A 20467-nucleotide genomic window follows, 5' to 3' on the forward strand; every position below is an offset into this window, starting at 1 on the left:
GTTAGCAACTGCCTAGCAACTGCCTAGCAACTGCCTAGCAACCACCTGGAATACGTTAGCAACTGCATAGCAACCACTTAGCAACCACCTGGAAAACGTTAGCAACTGCCTAGCAACCACTGAGCAACCACCTGGAAAATGTTAGCAACTGCCTAGCAACCACTTAGCAACTGCCTAGCAACCACCTGGAATACGTTAGCAACTGCCTAGCAACCACTTAGCAACCACCTGGAAAACGTTAGCAACTGCCTAGCAACCACTTAGCAACTGCCTAGCAACCACCTGGAAAACATTAGCAACTGCCTAGCAACCACTTAGCAACCACCTGGAAAACGTTAGCAACTGCCTAGCAACCACTTAGCAACTGCCTAGCAACCACTTGGAAAACGTTAGCAACTGCCTAGCAACCACTTAGCAACTGCCTAGCAACCACCTGGAAAACGTTAGCAACTGCCTAGCAACCACTTAGCAACCACCTGGAAAACGTTAGCAACTGCCTAGCAACCACTTAGCAACTGCCTAGCAACCACTTGGAAAACGTTAGCAACTGCCTAGCAACCACTTAGCAACTGCCTAGCAACCACCTGGAATACGTTAGCAACTGCATAGCAACCACTTAGCAACCACCTGGAAAACGTTAGCAACTGCCTAGCAACCACTGAGCAACCACCTGGAAAATGTTAGCAACTGCCTAGCAACCACTTAGCAACTGCCTAGCAACCACCTGGAATACGTTAGCAACTGCCTAGCAACCACTTAGCAACCACCTGGAAAACGTTAGCAACTGCCTAGCAACCACTTAGCAACTGCCTAGCAACCACCTGGAAAACGTTAGCAACTGCCTAGCAACCACTTAGCAACCACCTGGAAAACGTTAGCAACTGCCTAGCAACCACTTAGCAACTGCCTAGCAACCACTTGGAAAACGTTAGCAACTGCCTAGCAACCACCCTGATAGCAGACTACTCCGATCCGGATCCGTTTTACCTCCGGCAGATCCGCGCTACAGTCAGGTCTGTTTAGTGGATCTGGTCCGGCTTCACTCCGGGTTCGGGTTATGACTGTGACTCACGTTCAGATCCGTTTTACTGACGGTAAATCTGCATAACAGTCCGTCTCATTTCACGCCTTCCATATGACTTCAGCACGGAGTCAGATACCAGATGTGAGTTCAGTGTCAGTTCAGTGTCGTTTTGCGGATCCGGGCCGCATCGGCGGAGCGGCACAGGAGCGGGAGAAATTCAAACTCAGCACGAGGACCAACTGACATCTGCTGAATCTGCGCTTCAGGTGAGTTAACTAGCTAACTAGCTATCAGCGTCATTTAATTACATTTATTGCTCATTTTTAATCTTGTATATGCTAAAGTTGATTTATCACGTGTATGTTGGATAATATCAATTGTTTTTTTTGTGTATTTAATGTTAATTGTTGTCAATTTGTAGGCAAAATTGACAAAAAGCTTCAGTTAACGATACCAGTTAGTTATGCTAGTATTAGCTAGTATAACTAGCTAAGCTAACCAGGCTAACTAGCTGAAATAAACGCTGTTAACTCATTTTGCTCGAGTAACACACCTTTTTTTTATTAAAATAAACAACTTTAGTTATTCTTAGAACCTTAAATAGTTGTGTTTGGGCTTAATTAAAATAAAGCTCGTCAGACGTTTTCCTGCTCCACCTTAAATCGTGCAGCAATGGCTTACTGACATTGACATATTCAAGCACTGTTTAAGGTGGAGTGGGAAATACAAAGAAGCTGGCCAAAAGTAAAAAAAAAAAAAGTAATTATAAATTTTATAATTTGTTATAAACACAACTAAGTTACTGTCAATAAAAATATGAGGCTGCATTTAACTTATTTTCCAGCATAAACTTTTCCATTCCACCTTAAATTTATTCTCGTTGTGGCGCACGAAGGAGCTGGCCAGTGTCCATATCAGCAAAATGTGAATCTTTAGAATAATAATTGGGTAACATTTGCTAGCCTAAATCAGCATATGTGTAGTAATATTAAACAATATCTGTTCTGATTTCAACTTAAAAACACCTGTTCAAAGTTACTACAATATATTAATTATATGCATTTGCTTAGTAGGGCTGCTGAGGGCTGGAGACCTGAGATAAGGTGAGATACAATTATTTTAGCTAATAAAATGTATGTTTACAGGTTGGATCCACCTAATGAATTTTATGTTTAATATTATGGTAGTCTTGTTTGTTATACAACATATATTATGTTAATAGTTTATTATTAACTAACATGTTTTATGTCGCTAACACACTGCTAAGTCAAACTAACTTGTTTATTATAATATTGTGTTGTATTGCAGTACATTTTTAACATTGGGGGAATATAATAAAAAAGGGCATATTAAGCTAGCTAATTCCAACTGCATTTTAAATTATAAGGGATTTCTACCAGCTTTAATTACTATTAATTTTGTTTTGTTTGTTTTTTAGGTGTAATCATTTACCCATCAAATCACCTAACAAGGTAATTAATTCTATTTTCCAGCAGTTCTGTAATTAATTTTGACTTTAAGTCTGTTGATACACGTTTGATTTGATATGTTTGCTCTTAATGTAGCATTTATCCACTTTCTTATTTTAATTGTTTGTTGTGCCACTGCACTAAAAACTTTAAGGGACACTGTAAAATTTTCTTGATTAATTTATATACATTTTTAAAGAAGTAAATTTACAACCATAAAAATTAGTGTTCCACTCCATTGAGCTGTAATATACAGAATAAAAGTCCTCTCATGTCTGATCTGGGCTCCACTGTGTTAAAACAAGGCTATGTAAGTATTTGCGTGCCCTGCTATCAGAACTTTCTCAGCCTCGTTTCAACACCGTGGAGGTCAGATCAGACATGAGAGGAATATTATTCAGTGTATTACACCTCAATGGAGTGAAACAGTGATTTTGAAGTTCAGAATAGCTTTTAAGTTTGTGTTTTGTTTTCTGTCTGCGCTTGCTGCATCTCCCCCTCGCAGGATCAGCCTGGATCCTAACAGTACTTGATGCACTGAGCAGTGACATTATACATAGAGTAGTTAAGGTAAGAAATATACATTTCTTTCCTTTTAAAACATTTGTGTTGTTACGTATAATAACAATTACATCAGGCGTTATCAGATTGAGGTTCAAATTATCAAATCAAATTGTTGGCGGGGACCATTTAAAAAATCACTGGATATTGGTGTCCGTGCTAACTCTATACCCTTGAGTAAAGTAACCAAGTACTAATACTTCATTACTTTTCATCCCTTTGCTTTATCTTAAATGATTGCCACCTTTTGAACTAAAATAATTCCTAATCAGTTGTCTATTCCTGACTAGAAAACTAAAAATAACAGTTTTAAATGTTTTGCATTTTTTTAAGCTGGAGAGAACTACTGCAGGATTTCTCCAGACTCACTGTAATTACACATGGTCACCATGACACACTAAATAGGACAGGGGTGTTTTTCCTGAAAGTGATCAATCTTAGCGAATAACAAACAAACTAACGCATGACGTGAGAAAAGAACGAGCCAGTTCTTCAAGTGTTTCCCATAGAGCTTTGCAAAAAGTTCAAAGAGCGTCTTTGTTGACTCCTCCCCTTTGCAATTCCTGTAAATCCTGTATTTCCTTGGGAATTCCATATAAGTGTGTGTATGGTGCAGTAACAACTGGGTTACAGAATGCACAGACTTGGAGTCTGCACACTTGCTAAGACCGTGACCATCACCAGTTGTCTGCAGGAAACCACCTGTAGCATAAAATCAGTGGGCAGTTAGGTGGTACATGGTGGAACTCTGTGGAACTGAGTTGACCTAGAGGCACACATATATACAGTGAGGAAAATGAACACCCTGCGACTTTGCAAGTTCTCTCACTTATAAATCATTGAGGGGTCTGAAATTTTCATCTTTGGTGCATGTCCACCGTGAGAGACATAATAAAAATCCGGAAATCACAATTTATGATTTTTTTTAAATAATTTATTTAATTTACAACTTTCTCAGCAGGATTTGGTATCCGCAAAATGGTTCGAGGTCCTCAGCCCTCGCCTCCCCCAGCACAGAGGAAAACTACCAAGGGCGGTACTCTCATTATAGGAGATTCAATTGTTAGACATTTAAAAGTATCTAAGAGTAATGGCACAATTTCATGTCTTCCAGATGCTTGCATGCTGGTAGTCGGCAAGCGGCTCCCTGGGGCGCATTGCCAAAGCAGGAACCCCGGCACCATCGCCCTCCATGTGGGGATGAGCTTTCGGGAGCGACCGGCCCCGTTCCACAGAGACAGGCTTCTCTCTGTGAACATCGAGGCGGTGCTACGCTGAGACTGACTGTCTCTACCCAGTCACACCAGCCAAGTAGGTTTGTTTGCTGGTATTTCTGCTTGTACTATTTGTATGTCAATTCTTCATAATAGTGTAAATAAAACACGTTATCAAAATAGCTGGAAAATCTGTTTTAACAACTCCATTAGAATTAATACAAACTCGTCTGTCCTCCTGAGTTACAGCAACAACCACATTAAATCGGGGCTGTTAAATATAAGATCGCTGGCACCTAAACAGTTACTGTAGGTTAAATTATCATTGACAATGCACTCTCTATGAGACATGGGTTAAAACTGATGGATATTTAGCTCTAAATGAGTCCACTCCCCCCAGGTTCTAGCTATTTCATCTACCCATGCAGGACTGGTCAGGGTGGTGGTGTAGTCATCAGTTATAGGAATAAATCAAAATACAGAGTTTGAAGCTAAGTCATTTGAACTGTTTAACCTTATAGTCGCAGGCCCATCTACTGCCACCAAAACCCAACATTCATTCCTGCTGATAACTATGTACCGTCCTCCAGGACCATATGCAAAATTCACTAAGAAATTCAGTATATTTTTTAGCTGCAGTAGCTCTCAACTCTGACAGAGTTATCATTGTTGGTGACTTTAATATCTATTTTGAAAAGAAACAGGGCCCACTGAGAATAGCATTTAAATCAATTTTGGATGCATTAGCCTTCAATGAGAATGTAATGGGCCCACCTACTGATGTACTGACTCAACTTTTTTTTCATTTGGTGATCGTTTTGGCTATGTTGCAGCCAGGGGAATGCATTTTTGCAGAAAACCTGCTTTTTCATTAAATTTTTGAAATCTAATGTCTTTTACTCTCACGTCATTCATACTCTCTGGACGCATTTTGCACTCTCTGGACATGTTCATGGCAAAAATGTACACACACCTACAAACTGCTCTTAAATCAATATTCAATATTGTTTTGCTTTTTTTTCATAAATCAGGATTTTAACCATTTAAATAACTGTTTAATAATTTTATACAGTAATTACAGTGAGATAAAAAAATGTGTTTTCAATGGAAGTCAATGGGGCATTTTTGGCCACGAAGGTGTTCAGAGGGAGTATTTGACACTACATAAAAAAATTCTACCAATGCCCCATACATCTAATATTTATTATATGAGAAATAGTACAACTTTTGTGGGGGTTTTTAATGAATAATTAATCATGAATGTAATTAAACTGTCAATTAAAGGGTTAAAATCCTGGAATGTATTAAATATTTGATAATTTTGATCAGGGCTCGATTTGATTAAGTGATTTATGAAAAAATAGCAAAAAAAATGTATATGAGTATTTTATTGCTGATTTTGTGCATGTACATTTTTGGCAACAAAGGTGTCCAGAGGGTGCAAAATTTAAATCTGGCACTATGTAAAAAAATAATAATGCAATCAAATCAATTTTGTTGCTAATCTTTTACATGTCCAAGACTCTAATAGTCACCAATGCCTCATTTGTCTGCTGTTTGTTTTGTGGAATATAATTTTTGTGTTTTTTTTTTGCCAAAATACAACAATAGTTAAAATATTTAAACTGTCATTTAAAGGGTTAAAATCCTGAAAATTATTTAATGTTTGGTAGTTTTGGGTAGAACGGAAGTTGATTAAGTGATTTTATGAAAAAAAGTTTATTTATGTAAAAAAAATATATATTGATGTATAATGATTTAAGAGCATTTTTTAGGTGCTTGTACATTTTTACCACAAATGTGTCCAGAGGGTGCAAAATTTGAAGGGGGCTTGAGGGTTAACCTGAACATTTATCACCTGGCCGCTTTATTAGCAAAAACACAATTACAACTGCAACAACAAATGCATTTATCAAAAACCGCTGACTTATATTCTATTGTAAATAAAATACAATATAATTTTAAGTACGAGTTAACAAAGTTCTTAGCCTTACAAAGCTTTTGGGAAATGCACCCCAAAGCTATAAGTGCACTTTTTATTTATCTTTCTTTTAATTTTGGGTGCATAATTCCAGTAAAATGGTAATTATTTATTATGTGAAATGGTATAAATGAAAATTAGCTAGCCCCTATTAAATACAGCTGTGACATTTATATATCTTTTAGAAATTTGGTCAAATGAAAAACACTTGTCATTTTAGTACGCTATATTCATTTCTAGCCACTTCTTTTCTGCTGTTTCTGAAATAAAATATTTTTTTATTTTGTCTTTTTTATAGGCTGCACTGTAGTGGTGTTAAGTGTCCAAGAATGCTCTCATCAGTGGAGGCACAGCTGGCTGCAAAAAACGTCTGTGTCTGCATGTTTATATTATGTGAATTAAAAATGGTTTTATTATAAAAATAATTGTATTAATGCCTGTTGATATATAAATTGTTTAATTGAAATCAAATTTTATTTAAGTAGCTTAATTAAGTATTGCATTTATAACTGATGGTATTTTATTTAATTAGCTTAAGTATTGCATTTATAAGTGATGGTATTTTATTTTAATTAGCTTAAGTATTGCATTTATAAGTGATGGTATTTTATTTTAATTAGCTTAAGTATTGCATTTATAAGTGATGGTATTTTATTGAATTAGCTTAATTAATATTGCATTTATAAGTGATATTTTATATAATTAGCTTATTTAAGTATTGCATTTATAAGTGATGGTATTTTATTTAATTAGCTTAATTAAGTATTGCATTTATAACTGATGGTACTTTCATTAATTAGCTTAATTAAGTATTGCATATATAAGTTATGGTATTTTATTTAATTAACTTAACTAAGTATTGCATTTATAATTATTGTATTTCATTTAGCTAACCTAATTAAGGATTGCATTTACAACTAATGTTTTTTTTTATTATATTATTTAAATATTGCATTTGTAATTTAATGTACTGTATTAAACTCTTTTAATTTATCAATGTAAAAAAGAAGTCAAATAGCTTAGTGCTCTTTCTTTACTACTTTTATTTTGAAATATGTCATTATAATCATTAATAAGTAGGCTGGGGAACGTGAAAAGGCCGTGGCTTGGCCGTAGCTAATACGGAACTAATCCGGGGCTGATCCAGATCTGGTCCAGATCTGTAACGGACCTGTTCCAGCGAGTGTAACGGTAAGCGGATCCGGCGCGGATCCGGCCCATATTCGGTCTAAAGGAACACCTGAAACGCTTGGTCTGGACTGGTGCGGGCCCAGTATCTTTTTGACTCCGTAAAACGGATCCGTGACGGTTTTGGCCCGTTGTGCATCTGGACCCCGGCCCAGAACCGTTTTACGGATCCGGCGCGGAACTTGTGATAGACTCGGCCCGGATCCGGCCAGAATGCTTTTTGCTATCTGGGCACTTAGCAACTGCCTAGCAACCACCTGGAAAACGTTAGCAACTGCCTAGCAACCACTTAGCAACCACCTGGAAAACGTTAGCAACTGCCTAGCAACCACTTAGCAGCTGCCTAGCAACCACCTGGAATATGTTAGCAACCACCTAGCAACCACTTAGCAACCACCTGGAAAACGTTAGCAACTGCCTAGCAACCACTTAGCAACCACTTTAGAAAATATAGCAACTGCCTAGCAACCAGTTAGCAACACCTTAGCAACCACCTGGAAAACGTTAGAAACAGCCTAGCAACAGCTTAGCAACCACTTTAGAAACGATAGCAACTGCCTAGCAACCACTTAGCAACACCTTAGCAACCACTAGGAAAACATTAGCAACTGCCTAGCAACCACTTAGCAACTACCTTAGAAATTATAGCAACTGCCTAGCAACCAGTTAGCAACAACTTAGCAACCACCAGGAAAACGTTAGCAACTGCCTAGCAACCACTTAGCAACACCTTAGCAACCACCTGGAAAACGTTAGCAACTGCCTAGCAACCACTTAGCAACCACTTTAGAAATTATAGCAACTGCCTAGCAACCAGTTAGCAACACCTTAGCAACCACCAGGAAAACGTTAGAAACAGCCTAGCAACAGCTTAGCAACCACTTTAGAAACGATAGCAACTGCCTAGCAACCACTTAGCAACACCTTAGCAACCACTAGGAAAACATTAGCAACTGCCTAGCAACCACTTAGCAACTACCTTAGAAATTATAGCAACTGCCTAGCAACCAGTTAGCAACACCTTAGCAACCACCAGGAAAACGTTAGAAACAGCCTAGCAACAGCTTAGCAACCACATTAGAAACGATAGCAACTGCCTAACAACCACTTAGCAACACCTTAGCAACCACTAGGAAAACGTAAGCAACTGTTTAGCAACCGCCTTGCAACCACTTAGCAACCATGTGTAATACATTAGCAAATAACTATCAACCACTGAGCAACAGCTTAGCAACCACCTGTAAGACGTTAGCAACTGCCTAGCAACCACTTTCAAGATTTTAGCATTTATCCAAATGTTTTTAGATTTCAGGGTTTAACCACACATTTTTAGATTTCAACGTTTAACCAAACGTTTTAGATTTCCGTGTTTTTGGCATTTAGCGTTTAGCAACCATTTTAACTTTTTAACGTTATTAGCGTTCTTTTCCAAGCCAACTTAAAGTTCGTTCACGAACTTTACCTTTTCTAGTTATTATTATTATTATTATTATTATTATTCTCGCAACAAAATTTAATACACTACTCCTCCTACAGCTTTTGACGTAGAATCACGAAATTTTGCAGTATCGTAGAACCTATACCCGATTAGGTTGCTTGTGCTTTTTGAAGCGATACATCGTACGGTTTTCGTAAAAACTTCGTAAACGTACGCATTTTTTTCCCATAGGAATGAATGGGGCGAAATTTTAAACGTCCGTAACCGCCACAATTTTTGACATACAAATACAAAAATCGGACGGTCTATAGAACTTACCGCGTTCGTTCCGAAAATGTAAACGTTTTGACGATACGTCGTACGGTTTTCGTACAATTGTCGTACGAAGTTTTCCCATAGAAATGAATGGGGGGCCCAGAGTTCCATCTCACACACGAGCAGCTCTGCGCACGGAACCCCTTCTCTCCCCTGCTCCTCCAGTACTGTGAGTGTATGGAGGAGCTGCTGTATGGAGCAGCTATCAGTCAAAAGTTTGGACACCCCGGCACCCCAGCCAGGGTTTAGCAACCACCTATTAACTGCTTAGCAACCACCTGGAAAACGTTAGCAACTGCCTAGCAACCACTTAGCAACCACTTTAGAAATTATAGCAACTGCCTAGCAACCAGTTAGCAACACCTTAGCAACCACCTGGAAAACGTTAGCAACTGCCTAGCAACCACTTAGCAACACCTTAGCAACCACCTGGAAAACGTTAGCAACTGCCTAGCATCCACTTAGCAACCACTTTAGAAATTATAGCAACTGCGTAGCAACCAGTTAGCAACACCTTAGCAACCACCTGGAAAACGTTAGAAACAGCCTAGCAACAGCTTAGCAACCACTTTAGAAACGATAGCAACTGCCTAGCAACCACTTAGCAACCACTTTAGAAATTATAGCAACTGCCTAGCAACCAGTTAGCAACACCTTAGCAACCACCTGGAAAACGTTAGCAACTGCCTAGCAACCACTTAGCAACACCTTAGCAACCACCTGGAAAACGTTAGCAACGGCCTAGCAACCACTTAGCAACCACTTTAGAAATTATAGCAACTGCCTAGCAACCAGTTAGCAACACCTTAGCAACCACCTGGAAAACGTTAGCAACTGCCTAGCAACCACTTAGCAACACCTTAGCAACCACCTGGAAAACGTTAGCAACTGCCTAGCAACCACTTAGCAACCACTTTAGAAATGATAGCAACTGCCTAGCAACCAGTTAGCAACACCTTTGCAACCACCTGGAAAACGTTAGCAACTGCCTAGCAACCACTTAGCAACACCTTAGCAACCACCTGGAAAACGTTAGCAACTGCCTAGCAACCACTTAGCAACCACTTTAGAAATGATAGCAACTGCCTAGCAACCAGTTAGCAACACCTTAGCAACCACCAGGAAAACGTTAGAAACAGCCTAGCAACAGCTTAGCAACCACTTTAGAAACGATAGCAACTGCCTAGCAACCACTTAGCAACACCTTAGCAACCACTAGGAAAACGTTAGCAACTGCCTAGCAACCACTTAGCAACCACTTTAGAAATTATAGCAACTGCCTAGCAACCAGTTAGCAACACCTTAGCAACCACCTGGAAAACGTTAGCAACTGCCTAGCAACCACTTAGCAACACCTTAGCAACCACCTGGAAAACGTTAGCAACTGCCTAGCAACCACTTAGCAACCACTTTAGAAATGATAGCAACTGCCTAGCAACCAGTTAGCAACACCTTTGCAACCACCTGGAAAACGTTAGCAACTGCCTAGCAACCACTTAGCAACCACTTTAGAAATTATAGCAACTGCCTAGCAACCAGTTAGCAACACCTTAGCAACCACCTGGAAAACGTTAGCAACTGCCTAGCAACCACTTAGCAACACCTTAGCAACCACCTGGAAAACGTTAGCAACGGCCTAGCAACCACTTAGCAACCACTTTAGAAATTATAGCAACTGCCTAGCAACCAGTTAGCAACACCTTAGCAACCACCAGGAAAACGTTAGAAACAGCCTAGCAACAGCTTAGCAACCACATTAGAAACGATAGCAACTGCCTAGCAACCACTTAGCAACACCTTAGCAACCACTAGGAAAACGTAAGCAACTGTTTAGCAACCGCCTTGCAACCACTTAGCAACCATGTGTAATACATTAGCAAATAACTAGCAACCGCTTAGCAACAGCTTAGCAACCACCTGTAAGACGTTAGCAACTGCCTAGCAACCACTTTCAAGATTTTAGCATTTATTAAAAATGTTTTTAGATTTCAGGGTTTAACCAAACATTTTTAGTTTTCAGCGTTTAACCAAACATTTTTAGATTTCAACGTTTAACCAAACGTTTTTAGATTTCCGTGTTTTTGGCATTTAGCGTTTAGCAACCATTTTAACTTTTTAACGTTATTAGCGTTCTTTTCCAAGCCAACTTAAAGTTCGTTCACGAACTTTACCTTTTCTAGTTATTATTATTATTCCGCGCAAAAAATTTAATCACTATCTCCTCCTAGGGCTTTTGACGTAGAACCACGAAATTTTGCAGTATCGTAGGACCTATACCCGAATAGGTTGCTTGTGCTTTTTGAAGCGATATATCGTACGGTTTTCGTAAAAACTTCGTAAACGTACGCATTTTTTTCCCATAGGAATGAATGGGGCCAAATTTTAAACGTCCGTAACCTCCACAATTTTTGAGATACGAACACCAAATTCGGCGAGCTTATAGATCTTATCGAGATCTTTAAATTAATAGGAGGTTGCGAAGTGATACGACGTACGGTTTTCGTACAATTGTCGTACGAAGTTTTCCCATAGAAATGAATGGGGGGCCCAGAGTTCCATCTCACACACGAGCATCTCTGCGCACGGAACCCCTTCTCTCCCCTGCTCCTCCAGTACTGTGAGTGTATGGAGGAGCTGCTGTATGGAGCAGCTATCAGTCAAAAGTTTGGACACCCCGGCACCCCAGCCAGGGCTTAGCAACCACCTAATAACTGCTTAGCAACCACCTTAGCAACCACCTGGAAAACGTTAGCAACTGCCTAGCAACCACTTAGCAACACCTTAGCAACCACCTGGAAAACGTTAGCAACTGCCTAGCAACCAGTTAGCAACCACTTAGCAACCACCTGGAAAACGTTAGCAAATGCCTAGCAACCACTTAGCAACCACTTTAGAAATGATAGCAACTGCCTAGCAACCACTCAGCAACACCTTAACAACCACTAGGAAAACGTTAGCAACTGCCTAGCAACCACTTAGCAACCACCTTAGAATCGATAGCAACTGCCTAGCAAGCACTTAGCAACACCTTAACAACCACTAGGAAAATGTTAGCAACTGCCTAGCAACCACTTTAGAAATGATAGCAACAGCCTAGCAACCACTTAGCAACACCTTAGCAACCACTAGGAAAACGTTAGCAACTGCCTAGCAACCACTTAGCAACCACTTTAGAAATTAAAGCAACTGCCTAGCAACCAGTTAGCAACCACTTAGCAAATACTAGGAAAACGTTAGCAACTGCCTAGCAACCACTTAGCAACCACCTTCGAAACGATAGCAACTGCCTAGCAACCATTTAGCAACACCTTAGCAACCACTAGGAAAATGTTAGCAACTGCCTAGCAACCACTTAGCAACCACTTTAGAAATGATAGCAACAGCCTAGCAACCACTTAGCAACACCTTAGCAACCACTAGGAAAACGTTAGCAACTGCCTAGCAACCACTTAGCAACCAATTTAGAAATGATAGCAACTGCCTAGCAAACCACTAAGCAACACCTTAGCAACCACTAGGAAAACGTTAGCAACTGCCTAGCAACCACTTAGCAACCACTTTAGAAACACCTTAGCAACCGCATAGCAACACCTTAGCAACCACATAGCAACCACCTAGCAACACCTTAGCAACCACCCTAGATACCATAGCAACACCTTAGCAACCACATAGCAACACCTTAGCAACCACCTAGCAACACCTTAGCAACCACCCTGTATATCATAGCAACACCCTAGCAACCACCTAGCAACACCTTAGCAACCACCCCAGGTACCATAGCAACACCTTAGCAACCGCATAGCAACACCTTTGCAACCACCTAGCAACCACCTAGCAACACCTTAGCAACCACACCAGATACCATAGCAACACCTTAGCAACCGCATAGCAACACCTTAGCAACCACCTGGCAACACCCTAGCAACCACCTAGCAACACCTTAGCAACCACCCCAGATACCATAGCAACACCTTAGCAACCACCTAGCAACATCCTAGCAACCACCTAGCAACACCTTAGCAACCACCCCGGATACCATAGCAATACCTTAGCAACCACCTAGCAACACGTTAGCAACCACCTAGCAACATCTTAGCAACCACCCCGGATACCATAGCAACACCTTAGCAACAACCTAGCAACACCCTAGCAACCACCTAGCAACCACCTGGTATATGTTAGCAATTGCCTAGCAACAGCTTAGCAACCACTTCAGAAATGATAGCAACCGCCTAGCAACACATTAGCAATCAAAAGTACAACCAAAAGTTTTTCGATTTCAGCATTTAAACAAGCGTTTTTAGATTTCAGCGTTTAACCAAACGTTTTTAGATTTCAGCGTTTAATCAAACGTTTTTAGATTTCAGCGTTTAACCAAATGTTTTTTGATTTCAGCGTTTAACCAAATGTTTTTTGATTTCAGCGTTTAACCAAACGTTTTTAGATTTCAGCATTTAATCAAACGTTTTTAGATTTCAGCGTTTAATCAAATGTTTTTAGATTTCAGCGTTTAACTAAATGTTTTTAGATTTCAGCGTTTAACCAAATGTTTTTAGATTTCAGTGTTTTTGGCATTTAGCGTTTAGCCAAAAGTTAACAGCATATCAACGACTCTTCACACTCTTCAGACAGAAACAGCTTAGCAACCATTTTAACTTTTTAACGTTATTAGTGTTCTTTTCCAAGCCAACTTAAAGTTCGTTCACGAACTTTACCTTTTCTAGTCTTATTCTTATTAAGTTGGCTTGGAAAAGCCAACTTAATGTTCTTCGTAATCTTCTTATTCTTATTATTATTATTATTATTCTATTCGAAAAATTTAATCGACTACTCCTCCTAGAGCTTTTAACGTAGAGATGCGAAATTTTACAGGATCGTCGGACGTATACCCGATTAGGTTGCTTGTGCTTTTTGGAGCGATATATCGTACGGTTTTCGTAAAAACTTCGTAAACGTGAGCGTTTTTTTCCCATAGGAATGAATGGGGGAGAATTTTGAACGGCCGTGAACGTCACAATTTTTGAGATATGAAGACGTAATTCGGCTGGTCTATAAAACTTACCGCGTTCTTTACGAAAATATGCTTTACGAAATGATACGACGTACGGTTTTCGTACAATTGTCGTACGAAGTTTTCCCATAGAAATGAATGGGGGGCCCAGAGTTCCATCTCACACACGAGCAGCTCTGCGCACGGAACCCCTTCTCTCCCCTGCTCCTCCAGTACTGTGAGTGTATGGAGGAGCTGCTGTATGGAGCAGCTATCAGTCAAAAGTTTGGACACCCCTGCACCCCAGCCAGGGTTTAGCAACCACTTATCAACACCTTAGCAACCACCTTAGCAACCAACTGGAAAACGACATGGAAAATGTTAGCAACTGCCTAGCAACCACTTAGCAACCACTTTAGAAATTATAGCAACTGCCTAGCAACTACTTAGCAACCACTTAGCAACCACATGGAAAATGTTAGCAACTGCCTAGCAACCACTTTAGAAATGATAGCAACTGCCTAGCAACCACTTAGCAACCATGTGGAATATGTTCGCAACTGCCTAGCAACCGCTTAGCAACCACTAGAAAAACGTTAGCAACTGCCTAGCAACCACTTAGCAACCACTTTAGAAATAATAGCAACTGCCTAGCAACCACTTAACAGCATCTTAGCAACCACCTGGAAAATGTTAGCAACTGCCTAGCAACCACTTGGCAACCACTTTAGAAATGATAGCAACTGCCTAGCAACCACTTAGCAACCACTTTAGAATTGATAGCAACTGCCTAGCAACCACTTAACAACATCTTAGCAACCACCTGGAAAACGTTAGCAACTGCCTAGCAACCACTTAGCAACCACTTTAGAAATGATAGCAACTGCCTAGCAACCACTTAACAACATCTTAGCAACCACCTGGAAAACGTTAGCAACTGCCTAGCAACCACTTAGCAACCACTTTAGAAATGATAGCAACTGCCTAGCAACCACTTAGCAACCACTTAGCAACCACCTGGAAAATGTTAGCAACTGCCTAGCAACCACTTAGCAACCACTTTAGAAATGATAGCAACTGCCTAGCAACCACTTAGGAACCACCTGGAAAACGTTAGCAACTGCCTAGCAACCACTTAGCAACCAATTTAGAAATGATAGCAACTGCCTAGCAACCACTTAGCAACCACATGGAAAACGTTAGCAACTTCCTAGCAACCACTTAGCAACCACTTTAGTAATGATAGCAACTGCCTAGCAACCACTTAGCAACACCTTAGCAACCACTAGGAAAACGTTAGCAACTGCCTAGCAACCACTTAGCAACACCTTAGAAACCACTAGGAAAACATTAGCAACTGCCTTGCAACCACTTAGCAACCACTTTAGTAATTATAGCAACTGCCTAGCAACCACTTAGCAACACCTTAGCAACCACTAGGAAAACGTTAGCAACTGCTTAGCAACCACTTAGCAACCACATTAGTAATGATAGCAACTGCCTAGTAACCACTTAGCAACACCTTAGCAACCACTAGGGAAACGTTAGAAACTGCCTAGCAACCACTTTAGAAATTATAGCAACTGCCTAGCAACCACTTAACAACATCTTAGCAACCACCTGGAAAATGTTAGCAACTGCCTAGCAACCACTTAGCAACCATGTGGAATATGTTAGCAACTGCCTAGCAACCACTTTAGAAACGATAGCAACGGCCTAGCAACCACTTAGCAACCACTTTAGAAATGATAGCAAATGCCTAGCAACCACTTAGCAACACCTTAGCAACCACTAGGAAAACGTTAGCAACTGCCTAGCAACCACTTTAGAAATTATAGCAACTGACTAGCAACCACTTAACAACGTCTTAGCAACCACCTGGAAAATGTTAGCAACTGCCTAGCAACCACTTAGCAACCATGTGGAATATGTTAGCAACTGCCTAGCAACTGCTTAGCAACCACTTTAGAAACGATAGCAACGGCCTAGAAACCACTTAGCAACCACTTTAGAAACGATAGCAACTGCCTAGCAACCACTTAGCAACACCTTAGCAACCACTAGGAAAACGTTAGCAACTGCCTAGCAACCACTTAGCAACCACTTTAGTAATGATAGCAACTGCCTAGCAACCACTTAGCAACACCTTAGCAACCACTAGGAAAACGTTAGCAACTGCCTAGCAACCACTTTAGAAATTATAGCAACTGCCTAGCAACCACTTAACAACATCTTATCAGCCACCTGGAAAATGTTAGCAACTGCCTAGCAACCACTTAGCAACCATGTGGAATATGTTAGCAACTGCTTAGCAACCACTTTAGAAATGATAGCAACTGCCTAACAACCAGTTAGCTACACTTTAGCCACCACTTGGAAAACGTTAGCAACTGCTTAGCAACCGTGTGGAATACGTTAGCAACTGCCTAGCAACTGCTTAGCAACACCTAAGCAACCACCTGGAAAACGTTAGCAACTGCCTAGCAAACGCTTAGCAACCACTTTAGAAATGATCACAACTGCCTAGCAACCACTTAGCAACCATTTTAACTTTTCAACGTTATTAGCGTACTTTTCCAAGCCAACTTAAAGTTCGTTCACGAACTTTGCCTTTTCTAGTTATTATTATTATTATTATTCTATTCGCAAAATTTAATCACTATCTCCTCCTAGGGCTTTTGACGTAGAACCACGAAATTTTGCAGTATCGTAGGACCTATACCCGAATAGGTTGCTTGTGCTTTTTTAAGCGATACATCGTACGGTTTTCGTAAAAACTTCGTAAACGTACGCATTTTTTTCCCATAGGAATGAATGGGGCGAAATTTTAAACGTCCGTAACCGCCACAATTTTTGAGATACGAACACCAAATTCGGCGAGGTTATAGATCTTATCGAGATCTTTAAATTAATAGAAGGTTGCGAAGTGATACGACGTACGGTTTTCGTACAATTGTCGTACGAAGTTTTCCCATAGAAATGAATGGGGGGCCCAGAGTTCCATCTCACACACGAGCAGCTCTGCGCACGGAACCCCTTCTCTCCCCTGCTCCTCCAGTACTGTGAGTGTATGGAGGAGCTGCTGTATGGAGCAGCTATCAGTCAAAAGTTTGGACACCCCGGCACCCCAGCCAGGTTTTAGCAACCACCTATTAACTGCTTAGCAACCACCTGGAAAACGTTAGCAACTGCCTAGCAACCACTTAGCAACCACCTGGAAAACGTTAGCAACTCCCTAGCAACCACTTAGCAACAACTTAGCAACCACTTTAGAAATTATAGCAACTGCCTAGCAACCAGTTAGCAACCACTTAGCAAACACCTGGAAAACGTTAGCAACTGCCTAGCAACCACTTAGCAACACCTTAACAACCACTAAGAAAACGTTAGCAACCACTTAGCAACCACCTTAGAAACGATAGCAACTGCCTAGCAACCACTTTAGAAATGATAGCAACAGCCTAGCAACCACTTACCAACACCTTAGCAACCATTAGGAAAACATTAGCAACTGCCTAGCAACCACTTAGCAACCACTTTAGAAATGATAGCAACTGCCTAGCAACCACCTAGCAACACCTTAGCAACCACCCCAGATACCATAGCAACACCTTAGCAACCATCTAGCAACACCTTAGCAACCACCTAGCAACCACCTAGCAACACCTTAGCAACCACCCCGGTTACCATAGCAACACCTTAGCAACCACTTAGCAATACCTTAGCAACCACCTAGCAACCACTTAGCAACCACCTAGCAACCACCTAGCAACACCTTAGCAACCACCCCAGATACCATAGCAACACCTTAGCAACCACCTAGCAACACCTTAGGAACCACCTAGCAACCACCTAGCAACACCTTAGCAACCACCCCAGATACCATAGCAACACCTTAGCAACCACCTAGCAACACCTTAGCAACCACCTATCAACCACCTAGCAACACCTTAGCAACCACCCCGGTTACCATAGCAACACCTTAGCAACCACCTAGCAATACCTTAGCAACCACCTAGCAACCAATTAGCAACCACCTAGCAACACCTTAGCAACCACCCCAGATACCATAGCAACACCTTAGCAACCACCTAGCAACACCTTAGCAACCACCTAGCAACCACCTAGCAACACCTTAGCAACCACCCCGGATACCATAGCAACACCTTAGCAACCGCATAGCAACACCTTAGCAACCACCTAGCAAAATCTTAGCAACCACCCCAGATACCATAGCAACACCTTAGCAACCACCTAGCAACCACTTAGAAACACCTTAGCAACCACCCCAGATACCATAGCAACACCTTAGCAACCACCTAGCAACACCCTAGCAACCACCTAGCGACACCTTAGCAACCACCCCGGATACCATAGCAACACCCTAGCAACACCCTAGCAACCACGTAGCAACATCTTAGAAACCACCCCAGATACCATAGCAACACCTTAGCAACAACCTAGCAACACCCTAGCAACCACCTAGCAACACCTTAGCAACTACCTGGTATATGTTAGCAATTGCCTAGCAACCAGTTAGCAATAGCTTAGCAACCACCTGGAAAACATTAGCAACTGCCTAGCAACAGCTTAGCAACCTTTTCAGAAATGATAGCAACTGCCTAGCAACACATTAGCAATCAAAAGTTTAACCAAAAGTTTTACAATTTCAGCATTTAAACAAGCGTTTTTAGATTTCAGTGTTTAATCAAACGTTTTTAGATTTCAGCGTTTAACCAAACGTTTTTAGATTTCAGCGTTTAATCAAACGTTTTTAGATTTCAGCGTTTAACTAAATGTTTTTAGATTTCAGCGTTTAACCAAACGTTTTTAGATTTCAGCGTTTAATCAAACGTTTTTAGATTTCAGCGTTTAACCAAATGTTTTTAGATTTCAGCGTTTAACCAAATGTTTTTAGATTTCAGTGTTTTTAGCATTTAGCGTTTAGCCAAAAGTTAACAGCATATCAATGACTCTTCACACTCTTCAGACGGAAAAAGCTTAGCAACCATTTTAACTTTTTAATGTTATTAGCGTTCTTTTCCAAGCCAACTTAAAGTTCGTTCACGAACTTTGCCTTTTCTAGTTATTAAGTTGGCTTGGAAAAGCCAACTTATTGTTCTTCGTAATCTTCTTATTTTTATTATTATTATTATTATTATTATTCTCGCCACGTTTTATAAACAACTACTCCTCCTAGAGCTTTCGAGCTAGAACCACGAAACTTCACACGATGGTAGAACTTATAGCCGCGGGGTGTGCTTGTGCTTTTTGGAGCGATACATCGTACGATTTTCGTAAAAACTTCGTAAACGTACGCCCTTTTTCCCATAGACAATGAACTAGGAGAATTTTGAACGGCCGTGAACGTCACAATATTTAAGATATGAAGCTGAAATTCGGATGACCTATAGGACTTATTGAGTTCTTTCCGAAAATATGCTTTACGAAATGATACGTCGTACGGATTTCGTACAAATGTCGTACGAAGTTTCCCCATAGAAATGAATGGGGGGCCCAGAGTTCTAACTCGCACACAAGCAGCTCTGCGCACGGAACCCCTTCTCTCCCCTGCTCCTCCAGTACTGTGAGTGTATGGAGGAGCTGCTGTATGGAGCAGCTATCAGTCAAAAGTTTGGACACCCCGGCAGCCCAGCCAGGGTTTAGCAACCACCTATTAACTGCTTAGCAACCACCTTAGCAACCACCTGGAAAACCTTCACAACTGCCTAGCAACCACTTAGCAACCACCTGGAAAACGTTAGCAACTGCCTAGCAACCACTTAGCAACCACCTGGAAAACGTTAGCAACTGCCTAGCAACCACTTAGCAACTGCCTAGCAACCACCTGGAATACGTTAGCAACTGCCTAGCAACCACTTAGCAACCACCTGGAAAACGTTAGCAACTGCCTAGCAACAACTTAGCAACTGCCTAGCAACCACCTGGAAAATGTTAGCAACTGCCTAGCAACCACTTAGCAACCACCTGGAAAACGTTAGCAACTGCCTAGCAACCACTTAGCAACTGCCTAGCAACCACTTAGCAACTGCCTAGCAACCACTTGGAAAACGTTAGCAACTGCCTAGCAACCACTTAGCAACTGCCTAGCAACCACCTGGAAAACGTTAGCAACTGCCTAGCAACCACTTAGCAACCACCTGGAAAACGTTAGCAACTGCCTAGCAACCACTTAGCAACTGCCTAGCAACCACTTGGAAAACGTTAGCAACTGCCTAGCAACCACTTAGCAACTGCCTAGCAACCACCTGGAATACGTTAGCAAC

General features: G+C 40.9%; 1 long non-coding RNA gene across 9 annotated transcripts in view; it reads left to right on the top strand.

Annotated features, from left to right (window-relative positions):
* Positions 1–1110: 1110 nt before the first annotated feature.
* LOC111193344 (uncharacterized) overlaps positions 1111–20467 on the top strand; it is a 28711-nt gene continuing 9354 nt past the window's right edge. Inside the window, exons 1-5 of one of the 9 annotated variants that reach the window (XR_007441055.1) lie at positions 1111–1290; positions 2463–2496; positions 2999–3063; positions 4013–4369; positions 6548–6656. This is a non-coding gene — a long non-coding RNA (uncharacterized LOC111193344). Of the gene's footprint in view, positions 1291–2097; positions 2128–2462; positions 2497–2998; positions 3064–4012; positions 4370–6547; positions 6690–20467 lie in introns of those variants that run through there. The other 8 variants (XR_007441048.1, XR_007441056.1, XR_007441050.1 and 5 more) reach the window with 8 other exon arrangements.

The sequence above is a fragment of the Astyanax mexicanus genome, chromosome 10, assembly GCF_023375975.1.
Source record: "Astyanax mexicanus isolate ESR-SI-001 chromosome 10, AstMex3_surface, whole genome shotgun sequence".
In the NCBI taxonomy this organism is placed as follows: domain Eukaryota; kingdom Metazoa; phylum Chordata; class Actinopteri; order Characiformes; family Acestrorhamphidae; genus Astyanax; species Astyanax mexicanus.